This window comes from Vidua chalybeata, chromosome 1 (genome assembly GCF_026979565.1).
Source record: "Vidua chalybeata isolate OUT-0048 chromosome 1, bVidCha1 merged haplotype, whole genome shotgun sequence".
Taxonomy (NCBI): Eukaryota; Metazoa; Chordata; class Aves; order Passeriformes; family Viduidae; genus Vidua; species Vidua chalybeata.
The window spans coordinates 12,234,887-12,256,425 of record NC_071530.1 but is presented as its reverse complement, the minus strand read 5'-3'; positions in this window follow the sequence as shown (position 1 = coordinate 12,256,425).

The following is a 21,539-nucleotide window of genomic DNA, read 5'->3' as shown; positions in this document are numbered from 1 at the left end:
ATATGGAGGAGTGAACAGAGCACAGATGAGATCAAAAGTGTCATCTAACAAGACCTGACTGAGGTTGAATGGCAAATATTTCACATGTATTCCTGAGTTTGTAATGAAGATAAGTGGGAGTGCACGTCTATGAAATATTCCCTTAAGATGAGAGTCAATATTACATTAACATCATTAACATTCAGATGATGCACACAGTTCAAGAGCATCTTGAAAACCATGTAACACAGTTAACCCTTATTGCTGCAGTATAATGTTGCCCTTTAACTTCCAAGAGTAATTTAGAAATAATTTGTTATACAGAATTCAATTATGTGGGTTTTTTCCTTTCTTTAATCCTTTTTTTTTTTTTTTTTTTTTTTTTTTTTTTTTGCCATGCATGAGACATGAAGGATCTTAGGCTTTTCTTTCTGGGATGGATTAGTGCAGCCCTTAATTTTATATTGTTTCACTCCCATGTAGTATCAGGTTTTCAAGAATAAAGATATCCATAGGAAATTAAATTTTGCTTAAATATAGTTAACCTTGTGTTACAAAGAGAGATTTTTATCATAAGACAAAAGAATAGTAGTAATAATAAAAAAAAATCTTAGAAATTACTAAGAATGCTTTAAGGGTAATTAAAGCCTAATTAGAAATAGAGATGTTATCTGTATGATAATTGTTACCATTTTATTCATGCCAGTGCATAATTTCTCTAAGTGATACAATGTGGTTCTATCCTGAAAGCATGCACTCATAAATTACACAGCAGTTAGTGGATGAATTAGTAAAATAACTGTGTTTTGTTTTCCGTAACTAGTTGTCTTCTAAGTACTGATCTGATAATTTAAATTAATCATGGAGAATATTCATGAAAATTAGCATCAGTTGCCAGAAAGTTCATTAAAAGGAATAATTTACATTTGAAATAAAATGTTAACTACAAAAAACCCACCTTGATGTGACAAAAATTCTGGATATTATGGAAGAAAATACGAAAAATAATTACAGGAAAAAATATTTGAAAATACTTGGGATAATGAGGAAAGAGTAATCAATTCCTCTTTCAGTCTTATTGTTCAAAACTGATCTACAGATATCATAACTTTATTTTTTTTTAACTGTCTTTGGTTAATACAGGTTTATCAAAACAATTAATTTTTTCAAATTAGATATTTTAAGTGATATATTGAATGTCAACATATTTGTACTTAATGTTCTTTTTCATCTATTAAACATAGATTGACAATATTTGCTATAAATGAGGGATTTTTATGTTATTGTTATAACTTAATTATGACTTTTTAGATAATCAAGGATTCAGGAACAATCATGAAATCACCAAAGAGAGAAAACTAGTCACTTAGTCTTTCAAGGTGCCACTTACAAACATGGTAAATAGATTCTTGATTGTATCCAGAAGGCATTTATTTCCTTTTTCTGATGTCTTCATAAAAATGTTAGAAACAAATTAACATTTTTTTTTGCCAATAAATTTGGTTTTAAATATAATTTAAAAAGCTCTCAGTTAACTTTATTTTCTCCATGATAATAAACACTAGGAAATCAAATTTGTTCACTTGTTAGTAAATGTTCAAATACCAACAAGAAAATATTCCCAATAGTACAACAGATGTTGAAAGGACTAAACAACATTTAACTGTTGCTCATTTTTCTAGTTGTGATTACCCATTTTATAATGTAATCTATGTGCATCCTTCTGAAAAATATATCAGCAAGTCAAGTCAATTTTAAAAATCCTATTTTATGCCCTAAGAGTAAGTGTAAAGCCACCAGCTGAGAATTCTTCTAATTCTGAAAGTTTCAGATCCACATCATTCATATCAGGTTTTTCCTTCCAGCAGCAGACAGAGGGTCCCCCAAAAGTCATGCAATTTTCAGACATTGCATGACTATACACCACAGCCTTCAGTTTGGTTATTTTGCAAGTGAGCATGTGGGTTTATTTTTAAAATAAGCTACATTAGTTGCTATTATCTAAATAATGTACTTCATACAGATTTAATTTAAAGTCTTGTTAAAGTTACAATCAAGTGAGCTCCCCTGAAGAAGGAGCTTTGCTTTACTTGAAGTGGATAGTCATGGATAGCTATTTAGTTCATGGCTGAGAAATAAGACAGGGGATTACAATTCAGGATTTTCTGTAAAAGAGATTGCATTGCTTCAAACTCAGCCACCACCACAGTTACAGCTGACTGCTTCCAATAACACAGCTCCATCTCCCAGTCACACCAGGCTGCAGGGCAGACTAAACCAAAGCAGAGACAGCTGTATTGTAAACATCTAGAACTGGACCAGATTCCTAAATTCCCTTTATATTCAGTGGAATGAAGCACGACTTTTAAAGGCATGATTCACATCTGTTTAAGAGAAATGTCCTCAGAGTTCAGGTGTATCTCAGTCCAGAACCCTGAATCTTCAGAAAAACCACTCTTCTACCATTTCCATTCAGCCTCATTTCTTCCAGCCACAAACAAATGAAGAAACTAACTTAACAGTAACTTATTAAAACATTCTGCCATTTGCAAGAAGATATTTTGGGTGTTATTTCTAGTGGTTTCTGTCTTGGATCTTATACTAAATTGTTCAAATCCTCTTTTTATTCAAACTTCTTACTAAATGTGAGACGGCAAATTGCATTGGCTGGCTGGCCATGAAGATGATTTCCTGATCACAAGTTTTGGACCTAAACAGTTGAAATGGGCAGAGCTGTATTTTGGCTGAAAGAATAAATTTCCAAGAAAAACCTTAAGTTTGAATAATCAGCCATAGGTTAATGACTACTTTAATAAATACTACATGGATTTCTTCCTACAAAGCAGCCAGGTAGCTATACACTGAATATATTGATTATAGTCACTACATCATTGAACCATAGAGTGTTAAGGGGTTGGAATGGACCTTAAAGATCAGCTGGTCCCAACTCTCCCTGCCATGTGCAGGGATATGTCCCACTAGACCAGGTTGCTCAAGGCCTTATCCAGTCATCCTGACAAAGAGTCCCTCTTTGGGTCCCCAGTACATCCTCTTCAGATACTGGAAAGCTGCCATGTAAACTTCTCTTCTCCAGGATGAAAAGCCCCAACTTTTTCAGCTTGGCCACACAGAGGAGGTGCTTCAGTCCTCTTCTCAACGTCATGATCACCTGTGGGCTTGCTCCAAGAGTTCCATGTCCTTTTTATGTTGGGGGGGCATCAGAACTGCACTCCTACTCTGCTGGGGAGTGAGCAGAGAAGACGGGGAGAATCTCCTCCTTCAACCTGCTGGCCACACTGCTTTTGATTCAGCCCAGATTCATTCCATTGGCCTCCTAGGCTACAACTACACACTGATGGCTCGTGTTGAATTTTTCATTAAAAATATATATAATTATATATATATATGTGTGTATATATATGCAACCTTTACATATTTTGAATAAATGCTCCTCAAAATATCAGTTAATAATCATACAGACATGGTTTGATACACAGTCTCTTTTATTTAACCAGCAAAGACAGCACAAACTTTTTTACCATGAGAGAGTCTTTTCTCAGGTCAGTTTCTTGGGGAGCTCTTGACTATTGTCATCCTTGTCCATTAATAGGTATAACCCACAAAGAGTGACAAGCCTTTTAGGGTTTCAGGCCAGAGATTTCTACACATCTACAGCTGTAGATGTGTAGAAAGTCTGCAGCTGGCAAAGCTGACCAAATATTCTTATTATTTGTTCATCAGCACTGACAATTTAATTCCTCACCCAGCGTCACGTATGCTTTTGTGAGAGCATTTGTCCTTAAGTACCACTAACCTATTTTTAGTAACAGGCTTTTCAATGCAAGCTGAAAATTTATTCCTGACTTTACAGTAATAACATTGACTTGAATATTTTAAAAGCCTCTAAGTAACTAGGAGAATGTATTTGAGAGTGTTTATGACCTTGAATGATGGAAATATTTCAACAAAAATTTTAGGATAAGCTTAGACAGCCAATTTCCAGGAAAAGTGACCTTTTAACAATATTTCCACTTAATCAACTGAAATTATTCTTCCAAACACCTTATCAGATAATACTTCTGTGGCCATCTCCTACCTTTTGTTCAGAATGTGACTCCCTGAAAAAAATGGTTTGATGCCAAATCGACATCAGGAAGTTACAGAGTGACTCTTCCAACCCACTACTCTCAATATAAAAGAACCAGATGAGATCCTGGAATTGCTGAAACTGCAAATCTTGGCAAACTTCCTCAGGATATCTAAATTCAAATCTTCTTGCCTGACTTTTATTAACAGTAAAAATATGAAAGATTAAAAAGGTCGGCTTACTAAATATTTGCTTTGGATTCAGCACTTAATACTTGCAAAGTTCTTGCAATTTCATTGGAAACCATCCAGTAGAATGTCTCTGTATCCTTTATCTAGGTATCAAAGCTGTAGATAATGAAGAAAATCTTCTAAGTAATAATTTTAAATAGCTACATAATCCATAACAACTGATTATTTAATTAAAGCTGTCAGTGCTAGTGCACTCTATATATGCACCAAATGTACATTAATTTGTCAGATGTACTAATTAAAAAAAGAAACAGCAAGGAAATTCAATGCCATCTAACACAATTTGTTCCTTATGTACTAATGAAGTTACATGTAAGAGTTGAAGTTTCTCATGACCAAGATTGGACAGTATTCATTTCATTGTTGTTTTTCTTTTTATCATCAGAATCAGTTTTTCCCCATTTTCAGTCTTCTTTCGCTTATTTAATTGTGAATTATGTTATTCTTTCCACAGCTACTGTCTGTGAGACTGTGCCAGGATCTCTCAGTAACTGCTTCCTGAGAAACTGAGAGCTGTCTATAAGAGCTATCCCTCATGCATTCCCCTCCTTTGTTCCCTTTTATTAGCCATTTCTATGTGGATATCTTCTCACCTTTTCCCTTTTGAAAGAATTCAGAATGGATCTTCTTGTTCCTTAAGTCTTTCTCCTTCTTATTCTTTGCCACAGTGAATAAATCATACATTTTTATTAATTTATTTCTTTCTACTATCTGTTAGAAGAAAGGAAACCTTGTCTGGAAATCCTTTCAGAAAACTTTTAATTGCCAAAAGATAATATTTTCAATAAGATTTCTCTGATTTAATATAAAATGTCACATTTATTCAAACCCAGAATCATGCAGAACAGTCTTGGTCTGGAAAGTCTAAGTTTTCTGCTTCTCAAGTGAGTGTATTTCCCTGGGGTTGTGACTTGGATTCTTGACTTCTCAATTTTACTTTTTTAATTACAAGGATAATTACAGAAATTTTAAAAAGCTTCACAGAATAAGAAAAGTATGTCCTGATCTATTTCAATGTAAGTACACCTCCATCTTAGATTGCTGTACCTCAATCTTTCTTCAGATGTCACTCATCCTTCCTTTGTTAGCTACATATTGCTCAATGCCCTGGTAAATACTTAAATTATTTTTATTCTTTCGACTTTATATGTTGCTGGTTTTTCTCTCCAGATTAATTTATCCAGTTCAGAAATAGAAAAGTCAGGATTTCTTGGAAAGTCAAAAATATGTTCTATATTAAAGTGACTCTAGGAAAAATATAACTAAGAGCAGTAAAATTTTCTTTATTAGAAAAAAAAGTATTTAAAACATTAAGGTATGATTTTCTGCTCAGTATCTGTTTGTCAACCTGTAAGCCTCAAAAATTTTAGGTTTTTCCTGGCTATATTACTTGGTGTAATAAAGGACATTATCCTTCCTTTCAAAACTGTGTCTGCTGGAACTATTAGACCAATACAACAACTTGACTGAAATTCAGTTAAGGAGAGGTAATGCTCAGAACAGCACTTTGAGGGCAGCACAGGTATTAATGTTTGAGACAATGTTTGTACCTTCAAACATCTTTCAAACTGAAAAGCCTTCCATAGCATCAGAGTTCAGATAATTCAGACATAAACATAGATTAATCACTCATGAGACATTCTGCTTAGAGTTGCAAAAGCTGATATACATCTTTTTCAGGGATACATACAGTTTATATAATCATTTTACCAGCACTTTTCATAATATCTGTACAAAAAGAAAGCAATCCCATTGTCATTGGGCATAATGAAATAATTTGTGTATAAATAGAAAACAGATATTTCCAGTCTCATTCATCTGAGTTCTTTTAAAAATCTACTTCAGAGAGGTAAGAATTTACTCTATTCCCAATTACACCACAACAGTGGTACCCTATACGGTTAACTGAAAGCAGATGTCCAGAATTCACTCAGTGATCCCATCCAGAGTGACAAATGTCTTCTTAGAATTATCTTTAGAATCAGATTTTCCTACTGCTTTCAAATAGGATGTTGAATGATAATTTGGAACAAGTTTTGGAAAAGAGTTTCAAATGTTGAACTGTGTTAGTAATAAGAGTTATATTTATAAGATTTTGCTAGTTTGGTATTATAATCCACTTCTTACAAATAATAAGAGATAGGAGGTGTGGAGTTCATTCACAGAAATTGCAGTGGTCACTGTCTGCAGTTCTATAATTTAAAAATACATAAGAGTAAGCTATAGGGATGCCTCCAAAGGTAGTCTCCAAAGAAAATCACTTTGGGATGTTTCCAAATATTAGAACAAGAATAACTGGATCTGTCCTCAGTGCTGTCCAGGCCTCCCCATGCTCAATGGCATGGTGCTGTTGTGAGCCACTTGGCTTCACTCCCATTGCTCAGGTAGGGAAGACAGAACTCCTTTGATCAACTGTGACTTTAGACTCAGTGAGGAATATGAGAGCTGGCAGATGTCTCCAGAGAGCTTTTCCACCTTCTACATCTCTGTAGTGGATGCGTATTGTTTGGTTTCTGCTGGAGAAAATCTCTTTTGAAAAAATAATAACAAGATACGTACCTGCCATAAAATGTATTTTCCTGTTATAAAAATATTCTTATATAAATTCTTGAAGTTTTGTTGTTATCTAGTTTTTATATAGCCTTGCTTTATAGTGATGCTCTCAGTAACTACTTGGAAGGGTGTTCAGGTTCTGTGATGAAAAGTGTCAAGGCAGACTACTCAGTTGGAATTTCTAACAGACACAGTAAAAATTTCCTTTCATAACTTTTTAAAAAGTGAATTTTAAATGTCTCTAGACATGGTTGCAGTGAATGCCACATTCCTCTGTCCCTAGAAATCATTTTTAAACAACTAAATCTCTGACTCATCTTTTTTTTTTTTTTTTTCTCCAACTAATATAGCATTTACTTGCAACATGACATAAATATTTTGGAATAGATGTCTGAAACAGATGAGTCCTTTCAGCTTAAAACAAAGAATGACAGTTTGTGCCCAGTATTCTTTCTGAAAGTTTCAGAATCCTTTTTATGATATAATCACAAATTATAATTGTGTCATTATGCATAATTACTCTACACCATTACATCACATAATTGGATCAGTTGAAGTTCTAATTGCACAGTTAGAGAGATTTGCTATAAGTATGTTTGGGATATAATTACACTAATTTCATAATTCTGGGACCCGCAGAGTCCAAATTTTGTTAAGATGAACGTTTATTTTTGTAGTTCTGTCTCACAGCAGAAAAATCTTAAGATGGTATTTCAGTTGTATAACAGTCCATATTTGTTTCCACCAGTATGGTATTAATTTTATTTGTATTTCTGATGTATTAAATTCTGCTTTTATGCGTAAATATTAGAACATTACTTGGTCCACAGCAATGTTAAACCTGCTTATACATGCCACCCTGGCCACTGATCTAGAAATGAAAAATATCAAGCCTAGTGGTCAGCACATGGCAAAAGCAGATGGGCAGAGACCAGCAGGATCAGAGCCAGCTGGTGTGTGAGGGACAGGGTCTGCTTCACAATCTTGTGAGGGAGCCAGCTCAGAGAAGTTGATGTGGAATTACTGGGACACTATTAATATCCTGCTTCTTTAATGAAACATCTGTGGACGGGCTGCAGCAGCTCGGGCACCACCTGGAGTATTGCCAGCTTTGGAAAAGCAGAAGTCATCAGTCAGACAGCAAAAAGCCTGACAGTGACCTTATGATATTGGCACTAGAAGTAATCAGATTATGTTTTCTATTCTGTCTTTTGACTTTTAAATGACCACCTGCTCCCCTTCTAACAGTAATCAGTGTATGACGATTTCAGGTTGAAAAGTCAATAAGATGCAACTCTTCCTAGTTCTTCCATTTGTTCTTTTAGCTAGTGGAACTGCAGTAATTTAATTTTACTCTCTTGAATATTACAGTTTTTTCTTGTGTCTATAGTAGGTATTAGAAAACGCTTACTATATATCCACAAAAACATAAAAGAAGTAAGAATTTTTTGTATTTATTATTTTCACATCTGATACATTGAAAACACTGCTCAGCCTAACTTTGGGGAAAGGAGTAACATCAGAAATACAGAAAAATTTGCAGCAGTAATAAATGTATGTATTAAAAATCGCCATCATCATCTTCAAAGCAAATTCCCAAATGATTACAAGTCACTGAGCTGGACCTCTATTGGAGTATATATAAAAGACAACTGGGTTGCTCACACAGAGTCACACAAAATCACACACTTGCTGTGTTCAGAAGGAGCCTCTGGAGGTTGCGCAGAAGTATCCGTTTGCTTCTTCCTATACTGAAATGGAACAATATGCCTAAACTTCATCCTGTACGACTGAAACTTTTTTCTTTCTTTGTACACAACTCAATATTCTTGTTCTACTTTTTTTTTCTTTTTTTTTCCTAGTGTCTGTCAATACTGCTTACATATAGTGTTCTCCAATTATATTTAATATTAGAATTACTAATTTAAGATTTGGTGACTATTTTTATGTAATAGAAATATGTAATGCTATAATTAAGTCTCCAACTGCAAAATAGCCTTCATGTAAAAAAGAATTTATTCTTAATCCCTTTCTAGAAGACCTGTCTATAATTCCAGCAAAAATATTTCTCTTGATCTTTACATCTATTACTCATGAACCTTGCTTATAAGGATTTTGCCTTAGCCTGCCTTCTCTGTTTCCTTTCTTATGATCTCTAGCAGTAACTGGAATTCCTGCTTTGATGTTACTGTGGAGGGTCTAATTCAAAACTGAAGCCCACATGGAGGAACAAGAACCCACCCGTGCCTCCAGCCCCGTCTCCAGCTCTCTGGGCTGTCAGACCACAGAAATATCAACACTTTTTGCCTTTTCCTGCCAGCATGAAGGTCTCTTAGCCAACTGGTGCATAAAAATTGTTCCTAAGAGGGTGAGGGACCCAGCACCAATGACTGATCCTTTACAGCAGCAGCAGGCAGAGCAGACATGGAAAATCCCAGTGGCAGTGCAGGAGGTCACTGCGGACCTGTGGAGAAATGAGCTTACCCTGCTCCTGTGTTACTTGTGCTCTCATGCCAGACAGCTAAGATGGGTGCTACCTGTAAATAACTAAACCAATGAGAAGCAATTTCTTCCTTTATGAGGTTATAATAAGCCATAGAGGTAGGCTTTGTTTTGGTGTAGACTATTACTGAAATTTCTTGATACTCTTCATTTTATATATATTAATATGCATCTATTTAAATATATAGAAAACAGTAAGGATAAAAATGCCAGTGTTTCTGCAGGTGGATAAGAAATTTATTTTGTTCCTTCCAAATTAAATATTCCTGAATGTTCTTTTGATTCATCTTTTTTTTCCTTATAATTACCATCTTATATAGTGGATTACAAATCCTAAAAGGAATAAAAATCTGCATACATGAATCTTTATGTTTTGTACCATAATAAAAGGATAATCAGTATAGAACCAGACTGCACAAGGTAATAAATAACATTTTCAAGTAATTAAATACCAGCTTATAGATGAAGTATTTTCTTACCTAAAATGCATTTAGTAAAACTATAAGGCTAAAAATTCTTCTTTTGCAAGCATATTTTTAATAGCTAGCTATCCATAAAAAAAATTTTGTTTCTTCTTTTAATGTTTCTCCTCTGTTTTTAAGTGTGTAAAGCAGAAGAAAAAAATTTGAGTTTCTTAATAGAAACCCTATGAAAAAAAATACTTTATGTGGAGGAGAGGAGAGGAGAGGAGAGGAGAGGAGAGGAGAGGAGAGGAGAGGAGAGGAGAGGAGAGGAGAGGAGAGGAGAGGAGAGGAGAGGAGAGGAGAGGAGAGGAGAGGAGAGGAGAGGAGAGGAGAGGAGAGGAGAGGAGAGGAGAGGAGAGGAGAGGAGAGGAGAGGAGAGGAGAGGAGAGGAGAGGAGAGGAGAGGAGAGGAGAGGAGAGGAGAGGAGAGGAGAGGAGAGGAGAGGAGAGGAGAGGAGAGGAGAGGAGAGGAGAGGAGAGGAGAGGAGAGGAGAGGAGAGGAGAGGAGAGGAGAGGAGAGGAGAGGAGAGGAGAGGAGAGGAGAGGAGAGGAGAGGAGAGGAGAGGAGAGGAGAGGAGAGGAGAGGAGAGGAGAGGAGAGGAAGAAAATATACCAGCAAAGAGTGTCTGCAAATACTGGCATCAATAAGATACTGTGAAAGCATTTTTAGACGAAGTGAATTTATTTCTTACTGCTGTGAATTTTGCTGTGTTTGTAATGTACTGTATCAAATCACTTGAATAAGGAAAAATTTACTTGCTTCTGGGAATGAAACCACTGCACATTTCGACTGCCTGAGAAGATATCACTTAAGATGAAATAAGTACAGAACCATACAAAAGAAAAAATTGTTTCTGGTAAATACTATATTGTCTCCATTTTCTCCTAGATTTCATCTGTAGCAGGGGTTTAAACAGACATTTAAGATTGTACCATAAACTTCCTATTTAGGGTTTCTGCTGCTATTAGATGCAGGGCTGATATTCAAACCACACAGGGAATTCTTCAACTTATTCAGTTTTGTCAGGTGAAAACTCCAAAGAACTCTATCTAAATTGGGAACCCAAATCGCCTAAGCTACTGCATTCTAATTTCTTTTGGTTACTTCACGATGCTCTTCTAAGCTGAAACACAGGGAAAGAAATGCCCTTTACAATGTCACCATTATGGATCAGGCGATAGAAATGGTCCTTCTTAGCAAACAAAGACAAGACAGACAGTCTCACTCCCTTTGTAACTGTATGATTCCCTGTATCTTTAACCTCTGATATTTCTATCTGAAGTTCACATTTTAATAGTGCTTAATCAGTAATTGATATCTTTTGTTGATGGGTGTAATGAGCAGCTAAACATTTCCTGTTAGGTTATAATTATTATTATTATTTGTTGCTTTTATTGATATTCTATCTAACTCCCAAGAAATACTGAAGGTCCATTTATTAGATATTATACAAATTTATAGAATGAACTAATCATTATGGGGAGTTTACACTTTAAATGGACACAGGAAATGGAAGGACCTCTGTTCTAAAAAAAAGATTCACAGCAGTCACAAAAATAGAACTGTCATTGTCTTTCTCCGGGCTTTCCTCTTTGGTGTTCTACAGACTGTCGGATTTTAAAGATCTGTTCCTTAGAATTAGTGAATTCCAAATTTGCCAATAAAGTCAATCTTGCGAAGGAAGATGGTATAAAGTACAACAAAAATTTGAGGTTACCTTCCATTTTCATTTAAGGATATGCATCCATCATGCAGTCTAAATGTAATTACAAGCAATAAAAGTGTTCTCTTTAGACCTAAGCAGCCTTCTTAAGAGCGTTTACATGAAAGGCATAGGAATCTGAAAATGATAATCAATATCCAGACTGATAGCAAAAGAGAGATATCATTTCTTCTGAAATGGTATTCAGAAAAAAATTCTTTGATAGATGGAAGCAGAGCAGCAAGTTGATAATTTTTACCCTCAGCAAAGGTACAGCATATGGAAACCTAGATTAAAGCCTTCAGAGAGGATGTTGGCTTTACTGACTTTTTAAATAGGCTTATTTTTCAGCTTTTGCAGTTTTGTTGGGCTGCCAAATATGGTGGCAAGCTACCAACAATACTAATAGTCTAGCTGTCTACAAGATGCAATAGTGATCCTAATTAAGACCTGCAAGTGAAAGAACAAGCAGTTGAATGCAAATTGCAACATTCAGTTGATTATTTATACAAGAATGAAAATTCTCTTCTCTTGATTAAATTTCTCTTTAGAGGCTGAATTTATAACTGACCATTTCTCTGGTCTTTTGAGAAAAATAACTAGAATAAACAGCTTGAACTTCTTTTATTTGAGAAAAAATCATCAAAACTAGCATAGTTACAAGACTCTCCACGATATGCAAATGACACTAATAGTATTCCTAAATGTTTCAATTGATCTCTCCTTTTGAATGACATACAAATCCAACTTTGGTTTCCTTTTACACCCTCCAGACACGGAGAGTGGGAATGACTTCAAAGCACACTGGGATTGTGAGATTTCATGTCTGATTTCAAAAGGGGCCTTTATGCTCTCCACTATCAGCTCTCTGTAGATTCTGCACCTGATGAGCAGATTTATGGCCTGCCAGCATGTTATAAAAAAATCTTGTTTTGATTTTTGTATGCTGAAATTTATTTCATCTGGTAGTAATCACACCAGAACTTCCATGACAAATGATGGTATATCTTATCAAACACAGCTAAAACCAGAAATATCACAGTTCAGAGCTAACCATGCTGTGTAGCCATAGGCCTTCCACACAGATCATCTCCAATTCTGGCTCCTGCTGCTGCTTGAGGCAGGTGTGAGAATGGACTTTGGTCCTGTAGCACTACCAAGAGCTGACATATGCTGGAGGATTGCTAAGACCTGTCAGCTTCTTTGATGGCATCACCCACATAAAACAGATGGAAATGTGGTTGTGAAATTCCTATACGTTGATTTCCTGTCTGTGGTATCATCTAACTAAACAAATGAGAACTTCTGAGCCATATGGTCCCTCAACTGGCTCTTCATTTCTTACTCTACGGGAAGGAGAAAAGAGAGCTTTATTATAAAATATTGAACTGAAAATCCTTTTTGAGAAGGTACTGTTAAGATTATTTCCTCATAGAGATGAAAAAAAAAAAAAAACCTCTAAACCAACAGAACCAGAAGAATACAATGCATATTGGTTTTAACAAAGACAGCTGGGGACTCTGTTTATTTTTTCCCCTGTGATGTCTGTGTGTCATGTTTCTGGAGATAGAGAAGTTTAGGGTCTGGCCAAGGATATTCAGAATATAATAAATTACCCTAAATTCAGAAATTGATAAACTAGCAAAATTCTGTCCAACATATTGATTGTGATACATTTTATAGAATTATAAAAAATATCGACTGAAAATATACTCTGAAGCAAAGTCCCTATTGCACAACAGCATACATAGTGAAATTATACCTACAGGCATTCCAGCCTCTTCCACAATGCTGCCTTCAGCTCTTCCTTATGGAGAGAATTTGTTGAACTGTAAGTCATAATCCTTTAGGTAAAAAGTTCTATCAGGAAATTAAAAAAATATTAATACAATAATTTCATGCTTGTAGGAAAATAACAAATGGATACTTTTTCTCATTTAAAGAAATGGCGGGAAAAGACTACTAAAATCATTCTTTTATATTAACATAGATGAAAGGATTTTTCTTTGCTTATTCTGTTGAAAACATTTTAGCTTAATCTGAACAAGGCAGAATTCTTTTGTTTTCTAAAGGCACGGATTGCTTTACCCTCCTCTTTTAAATTGCTTCTTTTTGAGTGAGAGGGATAAAAAAATACCCAAATCCCTGGTTTTGTTGTTGTAAGGAAGAGATAGCTCAAGAAAAGAATTAAGTAAGCTGAGAATTAAAATTTGCCTGTTGTCAGGTATTGAAGCTCTTTTCTGTAAGAGTATGACTGCATTTTTCAGTGGTCAAGAAAAGATAGCCCTTCAAATTTTGGGCTGTGGCACCTTCCCTCTGTAGGAAAACAGGTCAAGAAATTAATTTGTTTTTGTTTAAACTGAGAAGTCAGCAGCTGTGACATGCTCTTCTGTTGTATGTCTGACCCTGTTACAACTTGACTGCAATTGAATAAAATCTCTTGTTTATCTTTAATGTGAATCCCTGGCCATGGTGAAGGCAAATCCGATAAAATGGCTCACTGGAATTCAGAAAAACATTCTCTTTCTCTCTCTCTTGCTCTCTCAATTTTCATGTTTTCTGGGATGAGCACTACTGGTGAACTGCCTTTTCAGGATGTTTATTGTTTTTAACAATAGAGGCAGTGTTCACTTCTCTTTTCCTGTATTTCACGACCAGTTGCTTAGCGTACACTCCAAGTTCTTTCACTGCAGCTACAGTTAAATGAACTTAACTGTAAAATAAAAAAAAAAAATCTGATTGTTATCACAGAAACACTGAAATATCAGTCAAGGATCTAGGATACAGTGTTCTGTTCTGATGAATCACCAGAAGCCAGCAGATAGTCCCTCTTGAAAAGCGTGGTGTGTAAAGATATAAAACCAGATTATAAGGGGAGTGAGTGATAGAGGGCTAATGCTGTGTCAGGCCCAGGATTGCAAAAAGAGCAGCACTAGAGGTGAAGCAACCAAGGGATGTGCTGTTAAAAGGAGATAATGAGAATCAAAGAACAAAACAAGGAAGTAAAAGGGGCATCCATGAAGACAGAGAAGAAAAAACTTTGAGTCTGGAAGCTGTCAGGCAAAGTAAGGGTGGATGGGTTTTCCAGTAGTAATAAGAAAATATTGTCAGAATAAAAATGAAATTAACTTTTTGGGACTGTTTCTTCATTCATTCCTTCATATATTCCTTCTACCTTGAACATCAATGAGAACTATTCAATGGAATTCAGAGGCAAGAGGGCTTCAGAAGTCATTATAGGGTATCAAAAGAAGAGATGGCCTTGTACAGATCTAACTCCCCTGTAAGGTGCTTGCCCCAGGGAAGGGATATGGAAATGCAAATTTTGGGGATCTGGGTCAGAAATAATTAAAGCAGTCCCGCATCGATAGAAGAAAAGTTTCTATTCTCTTCCAGATAAATGTTAGGAGCTTTCCTTTCATCCTTCAGCTTTTTATTCATCTGTCCCCTCAGTACTTGGTTGAACTAATTATTTTTATGTCAACTTGCTCACTTAGGATGTGAACAATTCGGTATTGACCAGTAAGGAAAGTGTATTGAAAAGTAAAAAAGTCATATTCCCATTTGTGAAACTGATTCTTGAAATAGACTTCTAATAGTGATGAGTGTGAACCTAAATGGCCAACACAAGAGCAAATTTTGTGTCTCAGCTGTAGAACTCCTGAATTCTGTGTTATCAGAATATCCTGACCTAGGATTTTGGTGGCAAGGCTCAATAGAAAAAACAAACAAACGAACGTCAAAAAAAAAAGAAAAAAAAAAAAAAAAAAAAAAAAAAAAAAAAAAAAAAAAACAAAACCAAAAAAAACCCACCAAAAAGTCATGGTCTACAACTTAGGAGATGGTTTTTATTTGCTAAATGTGCTGCATAAAGGAGCAGTTTATTGTCAAGGACAACACCAGCAGTTACCATCTGTCAGATGGTCCAACATACTAAGTGAGCTGGTTTTGCTTGTCAGTGATGTTTCATTGATTAGAACATTTCTTTAATCAGGTGCAGTCCCACAAAATGAAAGCACAAAGACAGGAGATGTGCACAGACCACATTTACTTTGTCAACACTGTGTGACAAATGGCTGCATTTGGCTTATGAACACAGCCATGGTTTCCCCTGCCTGGAAGCTACAGAGCAGAGGCAGGGCTGCATTTTTCTGTGCCATATGCTCTTAGCCAGCCCAGAGCTACTAAACTATATGTCCCACATGGTAACTGGGAGGTAATCCCAAACCCATAACACTGATAATCTAAGGAAACCCAAGGTTTCAAAAGCTTTACTTGTTTTCTTTTCAAAGAAAATCATGTCCTCTTCATGAGCACCCTTCAAAGAAGAAACAAGTCAGATGTCTGCATGGTTTGTGTTTTATTCTTGTTTTTTTATTTCCCAGATAAATTATTGGCTGTACCCTAAATCGATCCCAAAAGGATCAAAAAATTGGAAGCCCAAGGATATTCATGGTGATGTAGAATTTTGACAGGAAATGTTGTCCATGCTTCCCAAAGGTCACTGTAACACAGAGCTTAACACATATTTATCTGATATCTCAGACAGAGATTAACTCATTTGGCTCCTTGAGTCCAGCACTTGATCAACACTGACCCATGCCACGGATGCCTAGACTTGTATCCAGCTACAGCAGACCCTGCTTGTTTCTTGCTTCAGAACAAGCTCAGCTGCATTACCTGAATGAAGTAATATTGACTAACAACAACAACAAAAAAATAAATTTGGCACTAAGAAGCAGGAACTGGATTGATAACTGTGATAGACAAGTAAAGACTGCAGTTATTATTGTTTAATTGCCATGACAACTAAACATGGCCTTTTTGCTGAAATAATATCATGGTAACACCTTACTCATTGTAAAAAATAATAATCAGTCAACTTAGATTGCTATCAGGACTGAACTCAAGTGAAAACTGTAGACTTGGAAAAGAAAGGTTAATAAAAAACACAGAACAGAAAACAAGGTTAGAGGTGATGTTTTGCCTGTGAGGGGTTTTCAGAATGCAGAAGAAAAAGATTAGTTCCAGAGACAAGATGAGCATTAGCTCCCTGGTTTCTCCTTTCTACCAATAACCTTCTTAGAGTCATTCCAAAGCACACAAAAGAGCCTGCAGCCGTAATGCCACCTTCAACTTCTGTTATCTATCCCAGATTTCAATACATATTGCTACCAATACTTTTTCCTGCAATCTTTTGAGGCAGCTACAAATTATAATTGTTTCACACCTTTATTAGAAATGCGGATCACTTAAGTAATCGGACAGTGTTTCATGAGCTTCTTTTTCAGTTACTGGAAAAACAAAAAATTTGTGAAATCACAGCCGTGGCACTGACATTTCTCTTTTTATTTGGGCTATGACTGTGTAAACTAAACATATCCATGAAGCAACTGCACTGGCTCATTTTGATGCATTTTCTTCTATTGTGACACTGCTATATTAAAATAAAGACTAAAAGAATGCACCATGAGAAAAATAAAACACTTGATCATCTCAACTCAGTTCTTCCTACTGTTTGCTGTGCATCTCCTTATATTACTTTTTAATATTTTATAAGCATTAAAATAGCTGAATATGAAGAATTTCATTTATGCCTACCTGATAAACATTTTGCATGCTGAGAACTGCACAGGAACAAAGAATATTTGTAAAACTCAAAGCCAGTGCACCTTAACTTACAAGAGAAATAAGAATTAAAAAACCTACTGAAGAAAAAACAGTGACTAACACTTTCAGTTGTTAGGCAAAGTTTATCCCAGTTAAATTCTTTGAGAAAATGTGTATACTTTGAAGATCTGGCAAGTAAATATTACATGAAATTGAGCACCTACTGTTTTATAAATGCATTAAGGAAGTCCAGTTCTATTATTTTTTTTAATTTTATTTTTATCTTGACTGGATTTTATTTTGCAAAAGAGTTTAAATTATATTTTCATGAGTTTTCTTGAGGAAAAGCAAATGAGTGACTATAATGCCAGTCATATTGACAGAAGTGTTGCGTGGATCCTTATGTCCATAGACAATCATCCATAACTTTTTAGAATAATATTGTATTTCTTATTAAATAATGAATTCTTTCTTTTACAGTCCAATGAACATCTTCAGTCCTTAGATGCTGAACAATTAGATGGTCTAAAGAAGATTAAGAACTCCATTAGTTCTAATTTGCTATGTAATTCTGCAAAGTGGTTTGAAAGATGAAAAAGACTGAGTATGTATATTGTCTTTGTAAACAATTTATTAATACTCAGATCTGAGTAGTGTTAATACCACTCACATACAAAAAAAAATCTGTTATATAATTTTGTCTGCTGTCTTTAATAAGTTTACTGTGAAAATGTTACTTTCACATAAAGGAAAAGATTATATTAAAAATGTTGGCACTTACATTTAAAAAAACATTAAAATCATTAGTTTACATCACTGTGTTTTTTACAAAAGAGACATTATTCCCACTAAGCATCGTCAGGAAAATTTATTTTAAACCTCCAAATAGAAATTTAGTGCAGGCAATCAGTCACACTGCCCACATATCTTTTGCTTCTAAATTGCTTGGTGGCTTCCAGGGAGGTGATGCACATCATCCTGCACCCTGGCATTGCTGTGGGAGCTTGGAAGAGCACAGGAAATTCCAGACATTACCAAGTTCAATGTTCATTGCTCTACATTCAATTAAATGCTATTCATCTGTGTGTTCAGCTAGTTTAAGGACATGGAGCTAATATAATTTCTGTCTCTTTAAGTGCTTCTTACAAGTAATAACTTATCTGTGGAACAATATAACTATAAATAATACACTTCTTGTTCCTACCAAAAGAATTTTATCTTACTTTTAACTTTACAAAAGCACTATAGGACTAAAAACAGGAAATCATGGGCATATCCCTTTGAACTTCTTGCTCTGTGTTCATCCTCCTTTAACCACCTTACAATCTCATTTGACATCCAGGAACCCTAGAGAAAAAAAAAAAAATATTGTTACCAGAGAAAAAATGTCTGTCCTGAGAAAACCCTGCCCTGGCATGCACAGGATATATCCCTTTGGAGGAACATTTCTGAGAATTGTTTTTAGTTCTGAAAACTATTTCCATTTGATCATTAAAGTGCAATTAAGTCTTCATCACACATAGAATACTATGCATCATGTCAACAAAATGCGAGTTCAGATCTGCCTTATTTTACAGCTTGAAAGTTCTACCCGATACATCAGTCTTCATTCTACACTGATAAAAAACATGGCATAAATTTGAACTGAAATGCCAGAGATAAAGTTAATTTTCAAACCTGTTCAATTCAGTACTCACTGCTCAAACCAGCAAGATCTCTGATTCTAGGCACTAAGTGTTAATCAACACTTTCACACACAGAAATGGGTTCAGGGTTTGCTTAATTTGGATCATCTTTCTGGCCAAGTTAATAATGACAAAGAAAATAAGAAAGATGCAAGAAGGTAATTTTTGTATTTCTGGATGGAACAGGGTGCCATGTTTCCTCTAACCCATAATTTAAATCTATCTCAGCTGGATCATATTACACTAAAAAAAAGGCTGCAACATCTTTTAACTTATGGCACCTACTTGAATTTATTTATTTATTTATTTATTTATTTACTTTAAATGCAATTTTAAAGATTCAGTACATAGGTGCCATATAATAAATGAAGTAGAGAGGATTTATTTAGCTTCACACAACTGACTATAGCCACTCTTGGCAAACAAAATTTTTAATCTCTCCTTTATAAAAAATCCTATTAAAGCAATCAGCTGCAGGCATTGGTGAGAGTATTTAGGAAAACACCAATATATCAGAATGTTTTTGATCCTGGAGGGCTACTTTTTATTAAATGATTCTTCCCTGGACTGTCCATCTCTGACTGAGACGTGATTTTTACAAGAAGCACTCCTAAGGAAACAAGAGAAATCAAATGATCCTATATTTTTTTTGCTGAGCCTGGATCTACTCTGGAGTCTTTCCTATAACATATGACTTTCTCTAAAAGTTTCAGAGGAAGAAATCAATAGCCTCTTTCTTTAAAATCTTGATAATGTTGTGATTACTAAAATACTACTGTTAAGTGGAGTGAATATTTTCTGATTTACATTGTGGGGCCTAAAAACTGATGAAAGATGAGCTATTTGGCTGCCTTTAAAATGTTGCTTTCAAACCAAATGATTACTCCATACCTAACTATTACGCAAGTGTCTCTTTAAATTACTTTGTCTAAAAAGAGAGGTTGTTTTTTTTAAAACTCCAGTATTACTCTCATTGAAGGAATACAGAATATCACTTTTTGATACCTGTAAGCATACACAGATAAAATAATTATCTATTACAACTGTCTTCAAGCCAGTAAGATGGAGAAGTTCATCTGTCTTTAGGCTTTGCAAAGGCAGAATTCATATGAATTCCAAAAATCAGAGAAAGACCACTGTCATCAGGTGAGACCCATGCTCTGTTCTACTTTTTCCAGTGCTCCATCTGTTTATTTTCATACACTTGGTAAAACCTCATGATAAGGAATACTGGTGAACTGTGCAGTGTAGTTGTGGTAAGGCTTACTGGAAAAAAACAGCTGTGTGGGATTTTTAAAGCTGAGGAAAGAGAAAGAAGAGTGATCATCAGAACTAATGTTTTGGAGGAAGATTAGTAGCTCAGAAAAGCCATGGATTGTCTTTTAAAGCACACTCTACTGTTAATACAGTTAGAAATATTAATTATTTCCAATTAGGTAAGACTTTGAGAGTTCAGTTATTTTTTATCACTAATGAACTTGTAAAGTAATCCTTGTACATCTGACAGGTTTTGAAGTGAAAATATTTAATGACATTTACATGATAGAGTATAAAACACTGACAGGTTTCTGTGTTTTGTAAGGTCATGCAGGTGGCCAAACACCAAAGGTGAGTTGTATGTACACAAATTCTGTCCATGATTGCAAATAGACTAAAGAAGCTGAAGTTGCATTAAATCTCAAAATCACTTTTTTATAACCTTTGATATTTCATGCAGAAGTTGTATCATTATTCTTAAATTTTTCCCATAGGTTTTCCTATAGCTACACCACTGTCAGTCTTACCAGATATTCTAGCATGGTTCCAATGTGGTCTTGTAAAATCTCATGTAACAAACATGAGAAACTTGGGGTCTTGCCCTGTACTCAGCTCTGATAGATAGATCAAAGCATAATTATTTAAATTCGTTGCTACAAGCAGCTTACACACTCCCTAAATATATGTATATATTTAGGTTCAAAATGGGATTCAGGAAATTCATGAAGACTAAATATATCAGGAGCTATTAAATTAAATTGTGTGGATGCAATCTGGTTCACAAATGCCTCATACAGTAGATTGGAAGTGCCTCCCAGGCACTATGAGTTTTAACAAGTCAAATAGTTTTTGGCGTCTGTAGCAAAAAATCACACTAAAAAAAAATCCTCTTAATGGTGAGGAATTAGTGAATCAAATCAAAATTCTCAAAAAATGTAACTTATTGCAATTAATTTTAAACCAAGCCAACCAAAACTACAATAACAATGTCAGAGTAAGTACAAAGATATTGCCCATTTCCATGTTTGAATACTGACCATAATGAGAAATGCTCAGTGTAAAGCAAAGTACTGGGTTAAAGTGCTGTAAACAAACCCACCTCTTTTGAAGATGGCTCAAAAATGGGAAGCTATTGTATATAGCAAAGTAGGGCATCTGCAGAGAGTTGTTAACAATTTATTCTAATTTGTCTATGCTTAGCTATTATGCTTGCTGGAATACACTGCTGGATTTCATCATGGCTACACTTCATTGCCCACAGTATGTTGGAAGCTTACATTAAGGACTGGAAAAAAACCTGTGCTCCTAATGCAGTGAGAATATCAGATAGTGTTACATCAGGAACACAAGGACTGCTCCTCCAGGTATTTCTGTTTCTTGAAAACACACCAATTTTGACTATACTGGCTGCTTTGTGTCTCCCATGAGCTATTGAGCAGATTTCTGGTG